Genomic DNA, 18,709 nt, shown 5'->3' on the forward strand with positions numbered 1-18,709 from the left:
TACGTACATATCTCATACCTAGTCATTCATTCATGAAACAAATACTTTGTAGGTACCTGACACAGGAGTTGGAAAACTACAGCCTGCAGACCAAATCCAGCCTTCAATCTCTATTTGTATGATCTGGTACCTAAAAATGGTTTTTACACTTTTCAAAATGAAAGAATAAAACTTCCTGAGACATGAAGATCATAGAAAATCAAGTGCACAGTGTCCATCAATAAAGTCTTACTGGTAACCAATCACATTCATTTGTTTACATGTGTTCCATGGTTACTTTCATGCTAAGAGGTCAGGGTTTCATAGGGTCGACAGAGCTGTATGGCCTAGAGTCTGAACTATCTACCAGGTACTGGAGAAAATAAATACATACATACATACATACACACATACGCCCTGCATTCAGTAAGGGCAGCAGTAAATAAGTGCTATGCAGGGGAGGAGAATGCTCTTTTACAGAGTGGCTGAGAAGTCCTTCTTTACGCACGTGCAGAGGGCACTGCAGCCCTGCAGATGACGGGGAGTAGGGTGGAGCTGGAGAAAAGCCAATGCAAAGGCCCTGGGGAGACAAGTGTGGCTTAGCAGGGGTGAGGAGCAGATGGAGGGAGATGTCGTTGGAGGGGTAGCTGGAGACAAGAGCACATGGGCCATGATTTATCTGGGTCTTCATCCTAGAGGAGGCAGAAGAATTCAAGTGTTGGAGAACAGGAGGGATACAGGTTGAGAACCACTTATGGCAGGTAAGTACCAAAGACAGGTGACTAGGATGCTGCCACTGTATTACTTCTGTGACGTGGACAAGGATGGTAACAGTGACGGACTACACTGGGGAAACTAGCTGCGAAACAAACAGAGAACTAGTGAGGCCCTGAGGAATGACATACCTCTGGAGACACATTGTCTGTTACACTAAGTGAATTTACTTATCTCTTCACAAAATGGGATTGGCCAGAGTGAAGGAAGGTTGATTTGACAGTAGTATCCAAATCCTTCAAAGGAAAAACCCAGTTTCTCTCCCAGAATACTATTAAATGTGAGTGCACTACTATTCACCGCATTGCACAGAACATTAAGGCTGGGGCAGAGCCTAAGTGTCCACAGAGAGCGAGTGTGTTCCTAGAATGCAGGGCAATTGTCAGTAAGAAGACAGAAGGTGGATGAGGAGGGGTCTAGGTTCTGGAAATGTCTCTGAGGCAGAACAAATAGAACAAGCACCAAAAGAAGGACAATGTTGGAAAGTTACATGGTTGCTTTTTAAGTACATGCCTGGGATTTTAGAATGGAGTTATTGATATTGAGTTTGTTCAGAGAAAATCTTTAGGAATGAAATGGAAGGGAAGGAATCACCACCAGGTGTTGAAAAATCAAAGAGGTTCCAGGGGATTTCAACACATTTTGCAACTCTATTCTACACAACAGCCTTTTGCTACCTGAAATAATATAAGCTTCATACATGCATGATTTTTAAAAAATTCATTGTAAAGCACCAACATCAGTTTAAATAAGATAATGAAAAAATGTAATAATTAACATGTATTTTAGTATATCTGAGGATTAAAATAATCTAATGTCCGTATTTACATGTAAAATCTTTTCAATGCAATTGCTTCAAATATAGACTTACAAGGTGGCTGAATAGAAGATTCAAATACCAGGGCAAGACTGCCATCTCAGACACGACTTCTCAAATGATAAATAATTTTTGGTGAATGTCCAAATCAAATAGACTATGATTCTCTCCCTCAGTTTGTACAGGGTGCATTAAAATAGTACAAAGAATATTTTGTGCTATATTTAAAGTGGAATTTTGTTCTAGGTCCAGATCATCATAATCAGGTTTTTCAGTTACCTGCCTGCCTAACAGGATGCGAGGAGGTTGTGCAGTATGCAGAACAATCTTTCCTTGTGTTGCACAATCTCTCCCCTAGCAGGATGTTGGGTAATCCTGGTCCTCGCCCACAATTCAGCAGAGACATCCAAGAGTGCTGTCAGAATGCAGAGAAAAGAGCAGTCCAGGAACTGAAGTCTTTAATAAATGAGAAGAATGAGCAAAAGGGAGGGAGAAAAACTCAGGAAGAAGCAGCCTTGTGCTGGGAACTATGGAATAACTGGCTTTGATGGCAACAGTCCTGGCTGATTTCCACGAGGTCAGTGTTCTCACCACGCCACCCCCAATGCCACTGAACTCAGAAAGGAGGAGGGCATGTGCTCCCACTGTTCATCAGGACCAGTGCACACCAGCTCCAGTGAACCAGGGCGATGGGTAACGGTCAGTTCAGGCAGATGGCATGACCTTCCACCGAGCAGTATTTTTTGCATAAAGGCCCAAGAGTGGTCATTTGGAAGACACATGGGAGGGCAAAATCTAACTCCCCAACCAGAAGGACATGAAGGATGCAGGAATAAACACCTTCCCTGAATGAAGTGGTAATCTTAGAGATTCAAAAATGAAGGGGGGGAGCACTTTTTGAAATAGGTAAGGATTTCATAGGATTTGTTTACTAAGAGAGAAAATTCTGAAGAGGAAAAAGGGAGGGTGTATTTTAGAGCAACGGCAGCAGAGACAGGCTGGGTAAAGAAATCTCTGTCTCAGAATGCACTCTGGGTGTGACCAGGGGTGACAGAGAGCATTTCTCCAGTCCAAACCAAATCTGACAGGCTTCAGGAAGGCAGCATTTCAGCAAATTCATCTTGCACACAGTCATCAAATTATTATAATTTAGCTTCAGCAACTACAGTAGCTAGTCAAAAAAACACATTGCTACAGTAGAGCAATGCGAAATATTTTGCACATACAGCAAACGTGGCAAAGTTTACCACTTCATTGACTTTGTAAAACTGAAGGATCTCCCCTTTCATCTTGTATAGTTTCCCTAATTGCATCATTAGCAGAAGACCATTTGACCAACACAGAGGAGATCACAAACTACTTTCTCCATATTTGCAGTGGAAATCTAAGCTAAAATAGAAAGATGGTTATGTGAATGTGGTGCAGAACCCATTGGAGATACGATAGTGAAATAATTACAAACACATCATCTTTGAAGATTAAAAAATTTATTTCTTTCATACACAATTGGCATGATGGCACAGCCAGTCTCAGATTCCCAATCTTCATAATATGGGCACTCTTAGATGGAAACAGAAAGGCACAGTGCATACAAAAGGAAATGTGGATATGAGAGGCCAAAGGAAGGCAGATCCCATGAGCTATGGTGAAAGTGAAGATCTGTGAACTATTGCCAAGGCAATGGTCTTCCAAGGCAGGATCTCCTGACAGTCAGTGGCAGGGGTGGATTTTGGCATGAAGACCTTGGAAGGGATGCACACATTAACTACTGCACACATATTCCCCATAATTGGAATTCCACTCTGCCATTTATTTGGGAATGAAGAGTAAATACGGTATGGGGCACAAATGATATCTTCCCAGAAAATTTGAGGCCTACAGTTAAAAGCACTTACAAGTTGGTTGAATTCTATTCCAGCTAGGACCATTCATGTCATTTTATATTTAGAAATGTGACTTCATTAAAGCCAGCCAACTCTGTGATGAAGTTACAAATGAGGACTCAACTGTAGACAGTCCTGGTGGGCCACACAGCAAAAGGACATTTGAAGTAGGATTTCAACCATTGAGTTTTATGAATAAAGACTTGTAGGAACTGAGCTCGAATTCTGGCATTTAAAGTTACCCCACAGTTGTGATACCAGATAAGTCAATTAAGTGCGCCTAGTTTTAATTTCCTCATACGTAAAACAGAGACTAGGTTATACTGCAACCTAGGGTTGATATAAGGATGACACTAGACAATGCACTGAAATGGTTATCCCATTGACTGATGTCTATCGAGTCTGCAGTAAATGTTGGCTGCCAGTAACAATTACACTATGAGCAAGACTGTCACAAATGTTGACACCATGGATAGAGCAAGCATAAAGCAACAACCCTGAAGAACAGAAAATATGTCCTGTCATCTATTCTAATCGCTTGTTTGGTTCATGTAAGCTTGATCTGTGACTGACATGAATTCACTCAAACACTGCAGTGAGGCGTCACACTGCCTCCTGTAGTGACCTCAGGGCCAGGGACACAGCAGAACAGGAAAGAGGCTACACCCCTTGCCATCATGCAGCTTACATTCCAATGAGGGAAAGACTAACTGTAAATAAAAATAAATAGTATCATTAACAGCAGTGATTCTCAAAGTGTGTTTCTTGGGCCAACAACATTCCTATCGCGTAGTGTAATCATTAACAGCATGAGTCAACAAGACTGGGTTAAGGAATATCAAAAAGCTGGTAAAACACAATATCTGGGGCATGTGTGAGTAATACAGAAGAGAATGCTATCTGAAGCAGATACCTGTGCCATGGGACAGCATGCCTAGATGCACAAAGAGGACATGACAGCCAGCTCATTTAGGCCAGCAAGTGGCTTTGAAGGCCTCAAAAGAGGATGGAAACAGAATACATTGGACCTCCTGACCAAGACTTACAACATGTTCCTGAGCCTGGGGATGCACTAAGGTAGACTTTGTCAACCAACAGACCTTGGAAAGATTTTCTCAACCCTGGTGCAATGAAGCTGACAATGTCTCAGAACTATCAAAGCCACTCAAGTAATATCCTCAGAACACTTCCCCACATCAGGTCTCTGAGGTGTCATCAAAGGACTGTTCCCCTCTCCCCAGGTGCTGATACAGTTTAACAGCAAGCAATGGCCCCCTCCCCTTTCCCACCTGTGGACACAGGGAAAAAAACAATTAAAATATTTGTCCCACCCACTTTCCTCAATACTTCAACCCTCCCCACGCTAATTACATACCCGCATGGGTGTACATCCTTTCAACTATGTAAACAGTATTAAAAATTAAATTATATTTTAAATACACATCTGAATCAGAAACTGCACAGAGACCCACCCTCATGCATATGGGTAGATATGCAAATTGTTGAGCGCTCAATGGGACAGAGGTGGAGGAAGGGTGAATTACCCTCCTTGAGTTGGGACCTAGACCTTCCCATGACGTTAGAGCTCCTGATTCCTGCGCTTATGTCAGTGCCTCCAACCCCCCTTTCTCACAGTTCTCAGTCCTGCAGCCTCAGAGAGGGCAGTAACATCTTCTGCTCCTCTGGTTCCCAAACCTTATGGACTCAGAATGAATGTCACCACCAACTTGTAGCACAGGATAGAAAACAGAACTCACGAAGTCAAGTCACGTCCAACCCAACAAGTATCCATCTCTGAGCACAGATCACTGCATCCAGCTTCCAACCAACTAGGAGCATCCAGACCCCAACTGGAAAAGGCCACTGATATCCCCATTAAAACTTCCCTAGCCTGTGCACATGTCCAAGAGAGCTGGATATAACCAATAACCTCCGGGGAGGCGGCAGTGAGGTAACACTGCCATTTTGAGAGTATTGCGTGCAAAAGAAGCAATTACACCTGTGCAAAACACCAAGCATGGTGCCACACAGAATGCTGTGTGTTAAGAGACAGGAGCCAAAGATGGAGAGGTTGCAGCCACACCTCCCTACGGGTAACAACCAAACCTGCTCAGTTCCAGACGGTACAGGTAGGTGGGATCTCTTCTCCACCTGCCAGCTCCCTTGTATTGCAGCAAATGCCCTCAACAATTCTTGCCCAGCTTGAATGTTGTCAATAGCCTCTTGTCAATTTCTATTTACAATTGGACAGAACAACCCCAGATCAGTGTCACTTCTAGACAGCACATCATGGGACTATGTGCCCTTTGCAGTTGAGAAGATCAGTTCCCATAACACATGCTCTTCTCTGTGTATGTGTGTGTGTCCATCAGTGTATATGTATGCATATGGATGAATGGATGGATGGATGGATAGATTCTACTGCTTTGTTTCTCTAAAGAACCCTCACTAATAAATCTTTAACTTCTTCACAACACAAACTCTTAAGGTTTTCCCCAGTCGTAGTGAATCAGAAACATATGGGTCCAGCAATCTTACAACCAGCACCACCTCCACCCTGGTGATTAAGACGTAAGTCAGAGATCTCTGAGCTTCTGCATCTTGAATGAGCTTCTAGGTGATGTTATTAGTGCTGGTATGTAGACTGGCCATTGGAAGGAGATACATAGTACACACAGATAAAAATAAGTGCTGGGGGTTGGGGGCAAGGAAGCACAAGGAAGGCAGAGGAACTTGGTTTGGGCAAGGCAAGGGAAGGTAGCTAACATGAGCTCAATTCATAGTGGGTTAGTGTGTGGCAGGTGGGATCCATGACTTGCTGGGATCTCTAAGAGATGATGACGTTCTGTGGTCCCACCCAGCAGCAGAACAGCTGAGGTGTCTACAGACCAACTTCATCGGCCATAGGCCAAAGTATGCTCTCTGAGGTGCTAACTGTCCCCCAGCTTTCCCCAGCCCAGCAGAAAGAGAGCAAGGCCTACCCATACATCCGGGAAATTGCTCCCCGGGCAGAAGCAAGAGCAAGAATGAACACCCTGAAGTGGGCAGTAAAGAGGTCAACAGATGCAGCTGAAGCAGGAGGCCATGAAGTAAACAGAGAGCAGGTTGATTTTTGATCCAGGTTCTTGTCTCCTGCAGAAATAGATTCAGCACGTGGAAACTGGTATCATGTGCAAATAGGAACAGAATTTATTTGGCTGTGACAGAATAAATTCACATTCACATGCAAGTATGGGCCACCCCACACAGACAAATATTCAACATGAGTGGGCCAGGGACTTGCCCCAAAGCTAGAAAGACAAGAAACACCAAAAACAGTACCTGTAATTAGGACAATCCATCCAACAGGGTGCGAGCGAACTGGACAGTAGGAGTGGCCCATGTGGCCAGTGATGGAGGAGCAATGTTGCCAAGTGTATGTGCTCTGGGAAAGAAAGAGAATAAGAGCAGAACTTCTATGGCATGTCCACAAGAAGGAGGGCGTTCTTCCACCTCCCATCTCTGTTCTAGAGAATGGGGTAGTTCCCAGTATACAAGTGAGAGGAACCTTAGCATGCGTCCTGGTCCTGGAAGTGATGGTTGCAGTCTGGGAAGGTGGGTATATCAAATCCACAGTTACAGACAGCATCATTTTCCTGGGATGTAGGAATTCTATCCTGCCTTTTTTTAATATTTATTTATTTATTTATTTATTTGCAGAGAGAGATAACTTCCATCTGCTTCTTCACTACCTGAATGGCCAAAATGACTGTCTATAGCTGGAAGTTAGGAGCTTCTTCCACATCCCCCATGTGCGTGCAAAGATCCAAGTCTTTGGGCCATCCTCTGTTGCTTTCCCAGGCCATAATCACAGAGCTGGATGGGAAATGGAGCAGCTGGGACTCAAACTGAAGCTCATATGGGACGCTGACACTTTCAGGCTGAGTATTGACTTGCTAAGCCAGCTCACCGGCCCCTAAACTTTTACTAAAGCAGTGGCAGCAGCAAGGGAAAGTCAGATGTCATAAAAACAGTGTAGATTGATGTAAAATCACAAGGCCCCTTAGCTGTCGTGTCTATGTTATATATTTTGCATCCATATACATGCGTGTGTTTTTAAGTTATAGTATTTTATTTATTAGAAAGAGTGTCAGAGAGATCATCCATATGCTGGTTCATTTTCCCAATAAGTGCTGCAGCCAGGGACTGGGCCATGCTAGAGCTAGAAGCCAGGAATTGGCACATGGATGACAGGGACCCAAGTCCTCGAGCCATCACCTGCTGCCTTCCATGGGTGTGCATCACCAGAAAGGTTGCAGCACAAGTGGAGGCCAAATTCAAACCCAGGTACTCTGATGCAAGACGCAGGCACCCCACGTGGCAGCTCTACCCGCAGTGCCAAGGGCCTGCTCTCTCTCTATGCATATGTATGCTTACATGTATACACACACACACACACACACAAGGGTATATCAAAATGTGTGTGAAAATGAAATTAAATGATAAATGCATTTTGGCGCAATAGCATTGTTAAATTTTTTCAAAAAATTTTCATAATTGCATAGTTTCTGTGGACTTTTAAAAGACCCCCTCTTATATTTACCTATGTTATATAAATAATACATATGCATACAATTATTTTTAATATATAATTATTTAATAAATGCTACTTTTTAAAGTTATTATATTTTAAGATCTATGCAAAACAGATTCTTGTCCTAGCCTACACAGTTTGAGTTTTGGAACCACACGGGGAATGGAGCATTCTTACCAATGCTCCTATGAAAGCACTAAAGACAGTTTAATTGCTTGGGAAATTTGGGTAAAGGAGCCCATGACTCCTGGTTTTAGCCTGGCTAAGACCTGTTGCACCCAATCAACCAATCAATTAGTCAATCAATTAATCAAGATCTCTCTTTGGGTGTCTTTCTTTCTGTTGCCTCTTTTCAAATAAATAAATCCTTTTTTAATAAAAGAGTCCAATATATGCCTTCACCTCATTTTTCTCATTGTACACTCCAATCACCTGCCAAACCAATATAATATTGCACTATGATAAGAATATTGACCCAAGAAAACTATGAATAATTCATCCAGGCAGTAGCTGATCCAAAGACCGGAGTTAAACAAATTATGCAATCTATTTCCCTAAACATCATTCTACTTGCCTTTTTTTAAGATTTATTTATTTTTATTGCAAGTAATTACAAAGTCAGATATATATAGAGAAGAGGAAAGACAGAACGAAATAGTTTCCATCCGATGATTCACTCCTCAAATGACCAGTGCTGAGCCAATCTGAAGCCAGAGGCCAGGAGCTTCTTCCAGTCCTTCCAAACGGGTGCAGGGTCCCAAGGCTTTGGCCGTCCTCCACTGCTTTCCCAGGCCACAAGCAGGGAGCTGAATGGGAAGTGGAGCTGCCAGGATTAAAACCGGCGCCTATATGGTATCCCGGCACGATCAAGGTGAGGACTTTAGTCACTAGGCCACCCACGCCAGACCCCTTTACTTGCCTTTTTAAGAATTACTTTCTGATATTGGGGCATAGAGCAGTAGCCTAGTAGCTAAAGTCTTTACCTTGCAGGTCCTGGGATCCCATATGGGCACCAGTCCTAACCCTAGCAGCTCTACTTCCCATCCAGCTCCCTGCTTGTGGCCTGGGAAAGCAGTTGAGGATGGCTCAAAGCCTTGGGACCCCATATCCATGTGAGAGACCTGGAAGAGGCTCCTGGTTCTTGGCTTTGGATTGGCTCAGCCCTAGCCATTGCGGCCGCTTGGAGAGTGAATCAACAGACAAAAAAATCTTCCTCTCTGTCTCTCCTCCTCTCTGTATATATGATTTTCCAATTTTAAAAAATCTTTAAAAATTATTTTTTATATTTATTTTTATTTATCCCAAAGGCAGAGAGTAGGACAGAAACAGAGAATGAGCCTTTCTACCAGTCCCCAAATGCCTGCATACAACAGCTGGGACTAGGCCAGGACAAGGCCAGATGCTGAGAACTTAATCTGGACCTCCCGCCTGAGTAGCAAGAACCCAGTACTTGCTGTCTGCCAAAATACACATTACTGTAAAGCTGGTCTAGCAAGTGGAGCCAAGCCTGACCCCGGTGGACACAGGCTTCCACGCTGCATCATCACCACTGTGCTGATCATCCATCCCTCTACTTGCCTCCTCGCTGGAGGTGGACAGACATGGCTTACTCAGAGATACCTTCGAGGAGGTACCCGCAGGCCAGCCAACAGCGTAGCCAGCAGGTAAGCGGATATCTGCCTCTTCAGGGACTGCACATACACAGACATCCCTTCCCAAGGCAGCCCAGTGACAAAGCAAGTGATTAGAGCGGAATCTTGCAATTTTAGCCCCACACGGGACATTGCAGGAGCAAAATCCACTGCACAGCTCCACAGCGGGTGGGCCAAGGCCTTGTAGGTGCTCTGCACAGTTCAACTGCTATTTCTTTATGCTCTGCGTGCAGCAGGAACTGATTACAAGTAAACACGTCAAACCCCAAAAGTCCATCTCAGTGCCTTCTTTGGGGGAGTCCCACTTGCATCACCAACTTCACCAAGAGAGCCAACAAATGAGGATGTGGAAACACCTCAGAACACACAGGTTAAGCCTATTTTTTTTTTTTAAAGATTTTATTATTATTGGAAAGCCAGATATACAGAGAGGAGAGACAGAGAGGAAGATCTTCCATCCGATGTTTCACTCCCCAAGTGAGCCGCAACGGGCCGGTGCGCGCCGATCCGATGCCGGGAACCAGGAACCTCTTCCGGGTCTCCCACTCGGGTGCAGGGTCCCAAGGCTTTGGGCCGTCCCTGACTGCTTTCCCAGGCCACAAGCAGGGAGCTGGATGGGAAGTGGAGCTGCTAGGGATTAGAACCGGCGCCCATATGGGATCCCGGGGCGTTTAAGGCGAGGACTTTAGCCGCTAGGCCACGCCGCCGGGCCCGGTTAAGCCTATTTTTATGAACTAATCCTTTCAACAAATAAATAGCCTCCTATTGTATGCTGAACGCCTTCCTAAGGAAAAATGAAATACGCAAGGTCCTTGCCCTTGAGCCACTGCTAGCATTTCCTGGGCTAGGGTCTTGTCCTTCCGAGATGCTCATTAGAATCCCGGTATTCACGGTTCCCTCCATTTGTTCTAACCATATTCTGGAGCCACTGAATTCAATCAACAAGAACACACAGCTAGGTGACTTAGACCTGGACTGCTCAAATTTGTGCCTCTACGTGAGCTACTGCTGCTCTCGCTCTAATGCAGGCTAGGATGCTGTGGAGCGGGGAGGCTGCTGTTGTTCCTGGTGCCAAATTATACTGCACTTAGAAGGTGCAGAGAAGCACAAAATAAACCTTAGCACAGAGTCCCCTCCCCCACACCAGACCTGAAATCCTCTGAAGACTCCCAATGTCAGATGCAAATGTGGATGTTGTTAGTCCTAAACAATGTCTTTCTATCATTATTGTTCCTTAGAGGCTAAAACACGAGCAGAAGAAATCAACAATATAGAAATATGAACCATTTTCCTTATGTCATTTAAATATTCCAAAAGGCTTTGTAATTTTTGCATTTAGATGCTAATAATAAAGACCCCATGTGAGAGAAAGTATGCGTGGCAATTCTGATATATCAAGACTTTTTCTTCTTTTCTAAACACAGTCATCTTCACAAGCAACTTTGACAATACACTTTCATTTTGTCAGGGTTGCTTGAGATGAAATTCACTCAGCCATTAAAAGGTGGGAAAGTGTCCTGCTGCTGTGTATATGAGAGAAGGCCACTGTTTTGTCATATGTCAGCCACCCATCAGTGGAGGCAGAGAAAGCGACTGGTACATGATGGGGTCGGCAAGGAGCCCTCCAAACCTTAATTATCAGAGTGCCCCCCAGTTTCACCAGACTTGACATGGCCTCCTGACAAGCTCAGAAGAAGAGGAAAAGACAAACAGCACATCACCAAATGGTTAATTAGCGGGGAGAACAAAGCTACTCAAATTGCAAGCCCAAGGAAATACAGCACAGCTACTTTCCTATGGAGGATTTAAGCACACCTGCAGGGGGAAATAGGGGCTGGTTCCTGTTCCAATAGGTTACCCTCTTGGGTCTGCTCCAGAAATCAGGAAGAAAGCAAAGCTGAAGACCTACTCCGGGCCTGGTCCCAAAGCTAGGAAGAGGAATGCGGTGGACGATACTCCCACCTTGGCTCCCTCCCTCCCCTCCATCAGTCTCCCCTTCCCTGCCCTCTCCCTCATTCCTCTCGCTCCCTCACTCCATCCCCACCTTTCTTTCTCTTCCCCCAGCTCTTCCTTTCTTCCTGTCCTTTTATGTACTTATTCACAAATATGTGATCTCTACTACTTCCTACTAGATGTAGGCACTGAATTAGATTCTGGGTATAAAATAAAGTCACCTTCTGACACATGCTAAACATGAATGAACCCAGAAGACCTGACACTAAATGAAATGAGCCAGCTGCCAACGGCCAGATCCACAGGATTCCACCTGCATGAGGCTCCTGGCTGAAGTCACAGCGACAGAGACTGGAATCCGGTTGCTCAGAGATGGCCACAAGGTAATGGACAATTGCTGTTTATTGGGCACATTTTCCGTTCAGGAATATGAAGAAGTTCAGGTGACAGATGGCGGATGGCAGTGATGATGCCACAGCAGTGTGAAATGATGGAAGTAGTACATTTAAGGTCTTGAGTATTTTGCCATCCCTTTTACAATTTTTAAAGAGAAACAAAATTAACACCAAAGGTATGACTCCTGCCCTCATAGAAATTGCAATCTGATGAGTGGACAGATGTGAAATAAATAGAAATTAGCATATAACCCATCATAGCACAATTGTTACGAAGGAGGATAGGTCCCTCAGATTGGTCAATGTCAGTCATCTCCCTAAATGTACAAATAACCCACAACCTATTGTTTGCTTTACAGAGTGATTTTCCACCTTACCAAGGTATCCCTTTACATACTAAACTCTTGGGTATACTGAAAGTTTACAGATAAATCATTCACTATATAATGAATGGCCCAGCAGGCAGAAAATTTTCAATATGAAATGCTAGGATGCAGTGCCAATTGGAGATCAATCAGAAAATTACAATAAGCATCTTGATAATTACAACAAAAATTAATACCAAAAAATGATTTAACTCTAAAAGTTTATATCCCATATACATAGATACCTATAAAACAACATGGTGGGGGGGGTCCATGTGATGCCGCTTGGCTTGCATCTCTAACAGACAGTTATTATCTGCAAGCATAATCCTGCTGATTATTCGAGCATGGTGTATTTCAAAAAATAAAAACAGCATGTCATTTCAGCACTCAATGCCATTGTGCAAAGGGTAAAACTTTTGTGTCTTTGTTAAAAAAAAAAAAAAAAAGATAAGACCCTTTAACAAAATCTTCTCATTAAAGTGTAGAGAAGAAAAAGTATCCAAAAATTTAACTTGGAACTTGCACTGAAAAAAAGAAAAGAAAGAACCACACAAAGCCTTTGGACTGAACACTGTACTTCCATCCTTTTGATGACATGGCAAACTTTCAGCATCTCCTGGAATATTTTCCAGTTCCTAAACACCTGAAGGTTTTCTTGCATGGATTGGTTGGCAACAAGGGTGCAAGTGAAGAAAAAAAATATATCAGGAGAAAGAAGAAGGGAGAAAAGATATCTTTCAGATTAACCCACAAAATAATCACATCCTTTAACACTGACTTTATCAGGTCTAAAGCAGAGAAAATACTGCCAGGATAATTAACAATTCTGGTTTTAAAGAGCCAAAGATAATCTAAAGGGCAGACTGCTCTTTAAATTAAAGATGATATCGGAAGCACTACAGCAACTTATGCTATAGCCATGAATATTATATATAAATATATAAACTTGGAGTCTACTCTCGATTGTCTCAGAGAGCCAGACAGGTGAAATAATTAACTGTTGTGGACTGGGTAGGCATGAAGGTGGCCTAGAGCATGCTTTCAATAATTTGTGCAGGGAGGTCAGGCTTTCCTGTCCGTTACAACAGTGCTCCATCTCGAAGTACCTGGCCTCAGCTCCTGATGCCAGCTTCCTGCTAATGCACACCCCTGAAGCAGTAATGATGGCTCAGCTAGTCAGTGCCCCATCCCCGACAGGGGACAGTCAGACCTGCAGTTCCCAGATCCCAACCCCAGCCACTATAGACTTCAGATGGAATGAGGCATATTTATTAACCAAGTGTGGCAGCAACAGCTCCAGCTATTTCAGGAACCACTGTCCATTAGAGACAACAAACGCAGTAAACCAGACGCAGGAGCTTTTCCTCCCACTCCGTCCCTGTCCCACCATCCCCCTTCTCCCTTTCTTCCACTTCCTCGTTTGTTTCCCTGTTTGTCTCTCAAATAAACAAAGTGAGCACACAGAAGTTCCACAGTTGATTGGAGCAGGGCAGATGTGGTCCCAAACAGAGAGCATTTTCAAAATTCAAAAGAAGCCAGACATCATGAAAAAAAAAAATCTCCTGAATTTAACCTATTGGTAATACAGAATTAATGATCGATACACTTGTCACTGTAATTGTAGAGTTACTGTGCAGGCTGAATTTTCTGGGGCCTGCTCTTTTGCACCTACCTCCTGATGATTCCCATGTCCCCAAAGTGGTGACATAATATGCAGAATCTCTGCTAGCAGGAGCACTGCCTAACTAGGCCTTGGCTGTTCTCAGTGAGCCCAAGACCCACACCCTGGCGGGGGAAGTGCAGGCTAGGAAGGACTTGCAAGGACTGCACAGGCTTTGCCTGTTCCCTGGGGATTTGCATCCACGTCTCTCTTTTCTGCCTACTCTTCCACCCGGACACAAACAGCAAGCAAATGGTCTTCATTTTGCTTTCTGTATGAAGACTTGACTTCACAAACACAGAAGAGAAAGAAAAACAAAATGTCAGGAGTCCTCCTTGGCAGAAGAAATCAAGGTGTTTCCGGTGGCTTGTTCTTGTCCCAGTTCCAGACAGTGTTTCTTTCACTGCGCAGTCCAAGGGGCTGGGAGAGGAATGCTTGCCGCACCCTTTCTGATCTGACTGTTGTTTACAGCCCATGTCTATACTCTAGAAGCACACTGGTCTTTTTCTACTTACTACATGCTGACTTCTTTATTTTGTAGTGGGCCAATCACCCAGAATGGGCTTACCATGTACAGGACCATATTAGGCACTGACAACCAAGAGTGGGTAAACATGGGTACCAGCCATCAAAAAGCTTACAGTCATAGTGGGAGAAATAAATGGGCAAAGAGACAGACTCACTTCCAAGTAAAAGCTGCTCCTAAGAGCAGTCCCAGGTAAGGACTATTTCTCCCTGAAGTTCGGGAACTCTAGACCCTTGCCCTCCTACTAAATGTGACTTTGGATCTTACTGTTTTCAGTTGGTCGGGATGACAACTGACACATGATCATGCCACTTGTGGCAGGGATGCTGTTCTGCCTCCCTCACTGGCCATTGTACTCTGGACAGCACAATGCCAGCAGATGTGTGCAGACACAAGTCTGGAAACAAGGAGACACATGAGCCACAACCAACTGGGATTTTTGGTTTGATAAAAATAAATGTTCGTCCCTAGAAGCTTCCGAAATTTGGGGGTTTCTTGTTAGTTAACAAAGCTAATGAACACACTAGTATGCTTTACTAACACTTGTTTATAAGGCGAAATGTTGACACTCCTCAGGTCAAATAATGTCTGAACATCAACTGACACACTTAACAAAAATAAAAGGTAACCATGACAAAGCCAACAGAGAAATGGGACAGAATGAGACAGGCAATACAGAACTTCTTATGTCTCTCCAAAAGCCATGTCTATCCTTACTGGTTTTGCCCATTTCAATAAATTATAACGTCGTCTTCCTCATGATTCAGGCTATAAGCCAGGCTTACCTTTCACACCTCACAGCCAAATCAACAGCGAACTCTGTTAGCTATACTAATCAAATATGTCTTCAGTCAGGCCCCTTTTCACAATCTCCATGGCCACAACTCTGATATCAGCCACTGCAATACCCAGCTGAATTATCACATGAACTTTTTTTAACCTGTTGCCAAGATCAATCATATTCAAACTTTTCTTATCTTTGTCCTTCTTAGCACTTTCCAATGATTCTTAATCTTACTCTGAGTAAAAGCCAGCAACACAGCAGCTCTCACATCCACCTGGATCCAGCCATACTCATGTTCCTGCTCCTCCAGCATGCCATGCTCATGCACCCTCCAGAACTTCTCCATTTGCTACTTGTTTTGCCTGTGTTGTCCTTTGAGGAGAACCTGTTGGCAAGCCTGCATTTCTCTCAGTTCTTGCTCAGACATCTCACTGAATGAGAACTTTTCTGAAGCTCCAGTGTAAGAGCACCGTCATCCACAGTACCTTCCCTCCCACTTTCTGCCCACATTCATCTTTCTCCATTGGTCTTCCTTGATGCCCTACATACTGACTTCTCTTCTGATGTCCATCGGCCAGAAGTCAGCCACGTGAGCATCTGAATTCTGCTTTGTCCACTGTTTATTTCACAGTTCTTACAAGGTACAAGGCACATAGTAGAGACTAAATTATATTTGTGGAACAAATAAATGTTGGAACTAGCCAAACTTACACTTGAATTTCAGCTCTGAAACTTTGTAGCTATGTGATCTTGGATAAATCACAATATATTCTTGTAATCACCTACTGAAAGTGATAATAATCAACTCCCTTCAAGACTTCTGCTAGGTCCAGATGCATTTTTCAATGCTCATAAAAAATACATATACCAAAATAGCCATTATCATCATAGATATTATCTATTTTCCATCTATAATGTATCATTGTTCACCCTGATCCAGTCACATAGCCTAACCACACCAAGCTGTATTCTACCCAACCTCTGCACCTGCTACTCCACTTACCTGGAACACTAATTTCCCAGCTCTACATGTCATGAGCTTCTTTTTATCTCTGAAGCTGAAGCTATGGTGGGAACAAAAGACATGTCCTTACAAAGACATTCCAGTCACCCTGTGCCAAGGGAGGTTATGAGAAGAGGGAAAGGCATAATGCTGAAAAACTTGTGAAGGATTATCCATTCAAAGACACGGGAAGCCTTTCATTCACAAAGATAGAAAGTGAGAGTGTGGTTTACCCTCTATGCTAACAGACAATTATCAGCCCTACCTAGACAACACCAAAGACCTAGGAATGCAAGGACCCTTTGACCAGAGTCACAGTCAAGAATTTACAGACCAGAACTGACTTTGTAAAGAGGGAGCAAACAAACTCTGGCTGGTTGAAGTGGGAGCCGCACAGTTAACTATGGGTAGCTGGGAATGCTCAATGGCTGTGCAATTGAAGGCCAACACCTCTCAGTTTCAGTTCGGGACAAAGATGATGCTGCTCTTTGGGCATGGATATGGAAATGCCCCTGCCCTTCCCTCCAGGATTTAAAACAGAAATGAAAAACATCTCTCTGAAAAAAAGGTCAAGATTCAGATTTGGGAGATTTGCCAGAGCAACCAGAAGCCAGACATGAAAAAACAAAAATCCTGCAATTTCTGTAACCGCTCAACATGCCTGTAAGTGTTGAAATGCAGTCTGCACCATGGCTCGCCCACAGGCAAAGCATACCAGTCATGGGAGAGGACAAATTCCAGCTCTTAGGATTCAAGGAAAATGCTTTGATTTCTGAAGTCATCTTAGAAAAATAAACATGAACGTATCATGTGTTGTTTTGGGTCGGTTACAGGATTTTACAAAGGGGCACTAATCAAGCCAACTGGTATCTTGTCTTTACACTTGTTCAAACTAAAGAAAGATCCTGGGGTGAGTTCCCAAGCAGAACGATCAGTGGAAATTCATGTCTTTCCATTCCGTTAGTGTTCCTTATAATTCACTCTGATTGCAGAGTACAGGCAGCAAGAAATGCCTGTTAAAAGGGCTTTTAAACTCTTCGTTGTTTGCAGAATATTAGTAACAGTATAAAAAGTTCATGTTAATTAATGCTGCATTTTAATAGATTTCCTGGAAGTTTGTAACTGTGTACTATAAAGGCTTTCAAGATAATGTATTATACAGTGGTTATCATAAACTCAGAAGCAGTTCAAATATTCCTTTTATGTCTCAATAACTTTCCTCCAAAAGTTACGGTATTTAAAAGATTCAAATGCAGAAATAAAAAGAAAAAAAATTCCCCCATTGGGGGATATTTCAAATTTTTATCTCTCTAACCGCGATCAGTCTCATCTCGTGGCAACACTGTACTTCAGCTTTCTGGTAAGCATTAGGCATCCACACATCTTGTGGTTTGGGGATAGACTGCCCTCTGTAAAGAGCAGGCCGTTCCTCGCAAGCAGTGTGTTCCTCTGGACCAAGCCTCTCCATCTGTACACACCTGACTGCTGTCCATATACATTTAGGCAAAAACAAGCCAAAAAAAAGCATCTATGCTTCAAATTAGCTCAGCTTGGCATGGTCAGCAGCCAGATCGAAGGCAGAGTTTGATTACAAGGGCTTTAAGAGAGCTCACACCCAAATTAAATTTCAGCATTTTAGTTCAGATCTTACGTACAGAGCCTCAAATACAGGGACTCGGCAGACTTTTCAGACAAAAAAGAAAGAAAACAAGAGAAAAAACTGGGTTTCTGTTTCCATTCTGTCCTGAAGGCTTTGAACAGCCCAGTCCAGTATGAATAACTTGAAAAAAAAAAAAAAAACAAGGTAAAGAACAAAAATACTCTTGCAACTTAGGAGAGAGACTGTGTCACCAAACAGAATGTTTTAGACAGAAATGACTCCAGTAGTGACTGCCAGTGGAAAGACTTTAAGAACAAAAAGGTGAAGTGAATTACACAGGCGAGGTTCCGCTCTAGTCTTCTGGTGTGGCCAGTGAATCATAAACACAGCTGTGCTTGCATCTCGATGGCCTCTGGGAAAGACAACACCGATACACACACAAATATCTCACCTTTCTCCTGCCAAATGATACCTGCAGTGTTGTGAATGCTTAGTGGCTCTCAGCTCAGGCTCTGGAAGCCATGCATCCTTCACTTTTCTCCGTTCCCCAAGCCCCGGTTACAAACCATTTGTCATCTGAGCTCTGTATCTGACAGCATCTGCATTGTGTTATACTTAATCTGAACTCCAGGAGAGGAACATGCTTCCGAAACCTCAGAGATCAACACAATCTTTCCATCAAAGCTTTTAGCCCTCATGGTGACCTTAACTGAAGACTCTTAGTAGGATCTCAAAATTGTCA

Source organism: Ochotona princeps, chromosome 22 (assembly GCF_030435755.1).
Source record: "Ochotona princeps isolate mOchPri1 chromosome 22, mOchPri1.hap1, whole genome shotgun sequence".
NCBI lineage: Eukaryota > Metazoa > Chordata > Mammalia > Lagomorpha > Ochotonidae > Ochotona > Ochotona princeps.